The sequence below is a fragment of the Solanum dulcamara genome, chromosome 5 (genome assembly GCF_947179165.1).
Source record: "Solanum dulcamara chromosome 5, daSolDulc1.2, whole genome shotgun sequence".
NCBI lineage: Eukaryota > Viridiplantae > Streptophyta > Magnoliopsida > Solanales > Solanaceae > Solanum > Solanum dulcamara.
Window position 1 is genome coordinate 50,703,116 of NC_077241.1, and position 7,946 is coordinate 50,711,061.

Consider the following 7,946-nt stretch of genomic DNA (forward strand, 5'->3'; position numbering starts at 1 on the left):
CTTGATATGACTGATTTTAATATCATTCTTGGTATGGATTGGTTACATGCTTCTTACGCATCTATATGTTGTAGAACTCGTGTGGTTAAGTTTCACTTCCCTAATGAGCCTATTCTTTAATGGAAGGGTAATGATTCAGTGGTTAAGGGTCGATTCCTCTCATGTATTAAGTCCTAAAAAATGATTTTCAAAGGGTGCATTTATCATATTGTGCGAGTTAGGGACATTGATTTTAAAACTCCTACTCTTGAGTATGTCCCTTTAGTTAATGAGTTCTCCGATGTGTTTCCCAATGATTTTCCTGATATTCCTCCTAAAAGGGAGATTGACTTTGGCATAGATCTCCTTCCCGATATCCAACCTATCTCTATTCCTCCTTATCGTATGGCTCCAGAGGAACTTAAGAAGTTGAAATAACAATTGAAGGATTTGTTGGATAAGGGTTTTAGAAGACTAAGTATTTCACCATGGGGTACTCCCGTGTTATTTGTTAGGAAGAAAGATGGGTCACTCCAAATGTGTATAGACTACCGACAATTGAATAAGGTCACCATAAAGGACAAATATCCAATCCCAAGAATAGTTGACTTGTTTGATCAATTACAAGGAGCAAGCTATTTTTCTAAGATTGACCTACGTTCCGATTATCAACAATTGAGAGTAAGGGAGTGTGATATTCCCAAGATGATTTTTCGGATAAGGTATGGTCATTTTGAATTTGTAGTAATGTTGGGGTTGATAAATGCTCCCACTAAATTCATGGATTTGATGATTCATATTTTCAAGCCATATTTGGATATGTGTGTAGTGGTGTTTATTGATGACATCTTGATTTGCTCTCTAAATGAGGAAGATCATATAGGTCACTTGAGGATTGTGTTGTAAACATTGAGGAAGAAGAAATTATTCGCTAAATTTAGTAAGTGCGAATTTTGGCTAAGAGAGGTTGCATTTCTTGGACATGTGGTATCCGGTAATGGGATTAAAGTAGATCAAAAGAAAATGGAGGCGGTTAAAAATTGGCCTAGATCATTATCTTCTTCGGATATTAGAAGTTTTTTGGCATAGTCGGATACTACAGAAGGTTTATTGAAGGGTTCTCATCTATTGCTTTGCCTTTAACTAAGTTGACAAAAAAGAAGGAAAAATTCTAATGGTCGGAAGAATGTGAGAAAAGTTTCTAAATATTGAAACATCATCTTACGTCAGCCCCTATTTTGACATTGCCCGAAGGTTCAGATGGGTTTGTTGTTTATTGTAATGCTTCTCGTGTTAGTTTGGGTTGTGTATTGATGCAACATGGAAACTTAAAGTACATGAAAGAAACTATCTAACCCATGATCTTGAACTTGCGGCGGTTGTGTTTGCATTGAAAATTTGGTGCCATTATCTTTATGGGGTGCATGTTGATGTGTTTACCGACCATAGAAGCTTGCAATATATGTTTAGTTAAAGGGACTTGAACCTTAGGCAAAGAAGGTGTCTTGAACTCCTAAAATACTATGACATGAGCTTATTCTACCACTCGAATAAAGCAAATATTGTAGCCGATGCTCTTAGTCGGTTGTCTATGGGTAATGTCGCACATGTTGAGGAAGGAGAAATTGAATTTGTCAAAGAGGTGCATAGACTGGCATATTTAGGTGTGCGTTTGGTTTATTCCAATGATGCAGGCATTCTTATACATAATGGTTCGAAATTGTCTTTTGCAGCAGACATCAAGACCAAATAAGACAATGATCCAATTTTGGTTGAATTGAAGAAGTCAGTTGCCGAAAAGTCTGTTGAGGCTTTCTCCCTAGGAGAAGATGGGGTACTACATTATCAATATCGGTTGTGTGTTCCAAATATTAATGGAATAAGAGATTTGATATTGAATAAGGCCCATAGTTCTCGGTATTCAATACATCCGGTATCCACCAAGATATATCGTGACTTGAGGGAAGTGTATTAGTGGAATGGCATGAAGAATGACATAGCATAGTTAGTGTCTAAGTGTCCTAATTGCCAACAAGTGAAAGTTGAACATCAAAGGCCATGAGGTCTAGTATAAGAAATAAAAATTCCTACATGGAAGTGGGAAAATGTGAATATGGACTTTGTCACGAGTTTGCCTCGTACTAGAAGACAACATGATTCTATTTGGGTCATTGTGGACCGAATGACCAAATCGGCGTATTTTCTACCTGTCATAACCCAAGCCTAGGGCCTAGACGTGACATGGCAAATGAGGAACCCGAAAGTACCTCAATCAAGCCTCTAAGCATTCTTTTAGCCTTTCATAGGTAATGATGATAAATAAACAAGCGGAAATCATAATAGTAAATCTTCAACTTACATATGTCCAACAATACCTCTAACTATTAGATTTAATGGGGCTAAGACAAGTCCCTAGCTCACCCTCAATCTTAATAGAAGAAATTCCATAGTAAAATATCTTAACATGTCATAAACTAGAAAGATAAAGGAGTATTGTTCCCGGAACATGGGAACTCACCAAAAGTAGTCTTCAATGGAATATCAACTAGCCACGTGGAGGAGAACGAGGAAGAGCACCGATCCCTACATGGTGATATCATGTAGGCAAAAGAGTATGCGTTAGTACTTTGAATGTACTAAGTATGTAAGAATGCATAAACATTGAGGAAACATTAAAAACATAATTTAATATACGCATAATAAATCCTATAGATATCCTTTAAAAACATTCATTTTGTGGGAAATTAACCATAACCGACATTTAAGACCATGCGAGCTATTACATGGAATCCAACATAACCCCCTATGTTGGCCGGGGAGACTACTTGCCGGGTAGAACTCCGTCAACTTTATTCATTTTTTTTTAACTTTAACTTTAAGGGCTATTTATGGATCCATTAGCCTAAGCCTACAAGGGCTCCTATGTTGGCACATAGTTAATGAGACAAGGGGTTGCTACTAGGATTCCCTTACCGAATTCCACCTCAATGCCTCATTCGGTGCTAAGTCAATCCCACGGAATAGTTTAATACTTCAAAATATTCATAGCATATAACTTGAGAATTCAAACATCATATTCGGTAGAATAGCTCATTAAAACATTTGATAATTCAAATATGCAAGAATTGTCCTTATTGCATAAAGAATCCATATATCATTTCATCATTCTTTCATTTCATAAGACTCCCTTTTTTATCATAGATATTGCTTTCATAAACATTTATTTGGAGTCAAAGTTTTCAAGTCAAACTTTATTAAAAACATAGTAAACTAGGTGGGTTCAAATCACTTCAACTTGCAAATATGTATGTAAATAAATATACATAAATACTTTGAAATTCATTAATTAAAAATCATGCTTTAAACAACCCACCATGAATTTCAAGAGCCTTTAAATAGATAAATAGAGGAATTACTTGAAAATCATCAATTCATATATATGAAATTATGTTGCATCAAAATAGAGCAATAATCATTAATTTAACCATGATTCATACTATTAAGTAAAAATAAGAATTTATCATAAGAAAATATTACTTAAAATCAAGATATTTAATTGAAGGAGTTTTTAGACTACATGGGTGAAAGAACTAATAGATAAACACCCACATAACTTAGAATAGAGCTTAAAGAAAATAAATATAATTTATCATATAATCAAAATAATTTAGACATGAGAGTGGAAGGAATACTCTCATTGAAGCCTTACATACCTGGAAACCGAAGTTTTAGTTGGTACCAGAAGACTTAATGAACACTCTTGAGTCCTAGCTTCTCTCCTTGCCGGAACATTTTGTCTACTACCCGGAATATATGAATCACCGGAATAGTATTTCTTCACTACTAAAAACTAAAACTATATTTGAGAATGTGTAAAGAAGTGTATAGAGAGAAGATTTGCTTGAGAAAGCTTGATGAATAAAATGAGGAAATAAGGTGGGTATTTATAGGTGGGAAAGAGAGACCCAACAATAAATAAAATAATTATAAATAAAAAATCTGAAAATTTAGTGGAATATATTGATGTCATGGATGATGTTAAATGGAGGACAATTTATGTCATGAGTGATGTCAATTGTATCTAGATCTTTCTATGGTAGGTGAAATGAGTTATTTTTGACAGAATACTCTTTTTGGGAGCTACGTTTGAATAAGATAAATTCCTTATTAGGATTTGGTGTCTTCATAATAATTGTATATATGGAAGTCTAGTTTCATATCGTTCAAGAATCAACCAATTTGGATAAACCTACAGTGAGATATGATTTTTCTTCTATAAACACTCATTTCCATCACAGCATTCTACCTTACAAAAATTAATTTATTTGACCTACTTAACCTCCGAATCTTCAAATATGGTCTTCATAAAAGTTGTAGTAATGATCTTATGGTTACTCAAAAATTTGAATCACTCAATTTGGTTATTCCTATGAAAATTTATGCCCAAAATACAGAGGCTGTATCATGTTTAGGCGAAAATTGAAACATCGTATACAACATTTTTAGGGGATGTTACACTACCGGTCAAAACTTCTTATGGTACCGAAGATTATGCTAAGTTGTACATTCATGAACTTGTGAAACTTCATGGTGTTCCTTTGTCGATTATATCGGATAAATATAATCAATTTAGTTCACATTTTTGGAAGTCATTTCAAAAAGGTCTTAGCACTAAAGTCAAGCTAAGTACCGCTTTTCATCGTCAAACCATGGGCAAGCCGAGAGAACAATTCAAACTTTGGAGGATATATTAAGGGCATGTGTGATTGATCTTAGAGGAAGTTAGGATGACCATTTGTCATTGATTGAGTTCACTTACAATAATAGTTATCACTCTAGCATCCAAATGGCTCCTTTTGAAGCCTTATATGGAAGAAGATGTAGGTCTCCGGTGGGTTGGTTCGAAGTGGGTGAGATGGCATTGATTGGACCAGATTTGGTAATTGATGCAATGGAGAAAGTAAGGCTCATAAAAAAAGATTGAAAATGGGTCAAAGTCGTCAAAAGTCCTATTTGGACACAAGGAGGAGAGAGCTTGAATTTTATGTGGATGATATGGTGTATTTGAAGATTTCACCTATAAAAAGGGTAATGCAGTTTGGTAAGAAAGGGAAGTTGAGCCTTAGATATATAGGACCATATAGGATATTGAAGCGCATTGGCAAGGTAGCATATGAGTTTGACTTGCAACTTGAGTTGGCTTTGGTTCATCCGGTATTTTATGTGTCAATGTTGAGGAGGTTTGTGGGTAATCCAAATTCTATTGTACCAAGAGAGAACGTGAGTATTGAGGAGAATTTGACTTATGAGGAGGTCCCGATTGAGATTTTAGACCGAAAAGTGAAGAGGTTGAGAAATAAAGAAGTTGCATCTGTCAAAGTGTTGTGGAGGAATCAACAAGTAGAGAGTGCTAAGTGGGAAGCAGAATCAGACATGATGAAGCGATATCTTTATCTTTTTCCTTTCACTCAAGCCTAAAGGTACTAAGTTGCTCATGATCAAATCGATTAAACTTCTACGCTTCAAATCCATATGTCATTCATATGCATGCATGATTCATTAAAATGATTTCTCTCAAGGACTATGTTTTATTTTAAGTATGAAGTTTACATGTTCTATGCATCTTTCAAAGTGTCCTCATATTCATGTTGGGTTGCTAGTCCTTTTTCCATATTTTTCCTATATTAGGTGAATCTTATTCGAGGACGAATGTTCCCAAGGGGGAGATATTGTAACATCTCTCAAAATGCTCATAAGTGTCTTAAGAATACCTTAAAAATAGGCCTCTCACGTAACATATTATCCTTAATCTTTTTGGAAAATTTGAGTTCAGAATATCGATCAGGGGGTCAAATCTTGCAGGAAAATGGTGTCGGTGGATTTTTAGGACCCATATATCGGAAGATGGATTTTCGAGAAAATCCATAAAATAGTAGGGTCCACGATAGGATTGCATTACAAACCTGGGACAGTTTTCTGACTGAGTTAATCATGACAAGTCTTCATCACGGACTTGAGAAGGTTTTCTGGCTGAATTGAGTTTTTTTAAAGGGCATTTTAGACCTTTTCCAAATTATTAGTTAATGAACTGAGACTTTTTAGAACCTAATTCAACTCTATAAATTAACATAAACCTCTAATTCTATTCATTCTTGTACAATTCATATATCAAATATTTCTCTCTTAACAAAAAGGCTCTCAAGAGTTTCCATTGAAGACTTCAAGTAAATTCACTCAAGCTCTCCATCAAAACTCTCAAGTTCTTCCAAATTAATTGGTGTTCTCACTCAAGGCATGTGGGTATTGATTCATGGATCCTTTCATCCATGAAGCTCAATCAATTTCTCAAGGTTTTCTATCAAATTAAAGTATGGTATTTTATGAGTTTTGTGATCTCTATTTCAATTGCAAGAATTTTGATTTTAAGTATGATTATGAGTCTATTTTGATATAAATTGATGGTTATTGAATCAAATTGAAGAGTTTTTTCATGAATTCTCCTATTTTGATTTTTAGAGTTCATGATGTAAATTATGAGTATTTTGAATTATACTTTCAAAGGATATTATCTATATGAATAATGTATGGGCTGATGTAAAGTTTATGATCATGCATGTTTTCAAGTGAATTACATAATTTTCAAAGTCAATTGATTATGCAATTGAGTTTTACTCTAAGTTCAAGGTATGAATTTCATGCAAGTTATGAAGTAAGGTGACTTAGGGCCCTATTTGGTGACCTAAGGCCTAACGATATGAATTATGCAAATATGATCATAATGATGAAAGGACAATTCTCACATTACAAGTATGTTATGAAAATGAGCTACTCTATGATTTCAAACCTATGATCATGACTATGATATATGAAATTATGATCTTATGTTATGTATGTATTCCGTGGGATTTGACTTAGCACCGAATGGGCTTGAGGTGGGGGACCTACCAAAAGCCTTAGTAGCAGCCTCATATCCCATAAACTATGTGCCACCGTAGGTATCCTTTATAGACTAGCTAGTGGATCCACAAATAGCACATGTTCATAATGAGGAGTCTATATTGGCAAAGTACCCTCCTCCTTCTCGATGTGGGTATCATCGAATTCCATGTTATAGCTCGCATGGTCTTATTTTTGGTTATGGTTCCTATCGCACATATGTATGATCTCTTAAGTATGTTATGATTTTGATTTTATGCTTTTAAATGCTTTGGTCAATATGATTTTCTCATGACTTTACGTATTTCATCTTATCATGTGTTTTACTTGACCTTTGCATTCCATGATTTACGTTGCATGTCAAACCCTCATACTTAGTACATTCCAACATACTAATGCATACTTTTGCCTACATTGTCTCATAATATAGGAGTTGAGGTTGAAGATCCTAATCGTCCACATAACTAGTAGGTGTTCCCCATCCAACGATGTTGTGGTGAGTCCTTATTGACTGGGGACTAGTTTCAAGTTGGTTACTGTTTCCTTTTCAAAAGACTTTTGTTTGCATTGTATGTTGAGGATGAGCTAAGGACATGTCTTAGCCCCCACCCATACTCATGTTTAGAGGCATCTAGTTGGACATATGTTTGAGCCTATATTGTCACAAGATATTTTCAGATTTCTATTCATGTTTTAGACTCTCTTATGATGTTTCTGCTTTTATATTTCACCTTATGTATGCTTATGATATGTACAAGAGGCTTGGTTGGAGCCTTTCAAGATTTCGATCGTCGTGTTACGACTAGGCCCTAGTTCGGATCATGACAACTTGTGATTAGGATGATGGACTAGATGATATAGAGTAATTTTCCCATGCTAAAGAAAGTGACCCAGTTGCCCGCCAAAATGTCATTACTTTTTTGAGAGACAGGTGGCTGATTCTGGGTCAACAAACGGATTAACAAAATCGTCTAAAGGCTTGTGTAAACGATCCATTGTACCATAGGATATTACGGTAAAAGTATCATATT